Genomic DNA, 342 nt, shown 5'->3' on the forward strand with positions numbered 1-342 from the left:
GTGAGGGGTGGGCCTGGGTGAGGGGTGGGTGGGCAGCAGGGCCCTGGGTGAGGGGTGGGCCTGGGTGAGGGGTGCATGGGCAGCAGGGGCCTGGCGCAGAGAGGACGCGGCCAATGGCGGTGTGACAGTGTGCTGTGACAGTGACGCTGTGTGCTGTTGGCGGGACTGGGGGAGGCCAGGGAGGGCTGCGTGAGGGCAGGAGGCAAGGGCTGTCGCTGGGGCCGGGCCTCCCACCTCCCTCTGTGGATGGTTTAGTGTCCAAACCTCTCAGACCCTGGGAGCAGGGGGCCCCCCTCAAACACCCACTGTGTGGGATGGGGAGGGGTGGGAGGGGTGGAAGGG

This window comes from Myotis brandtii, unplaced genomic scaffold (assembly GCF_000412655.1).
Source record: "Myotis brandtii unplaced genomic scaffold, ASM41265v1 scaffold632, whole genome shotgun sequence".
Lineage (NCBI taxonomy): Eukaryota > Metazoa > Chordata > Mammalia > Chiroptera > Vespertilionidae > Myotis > Myotis brandtii.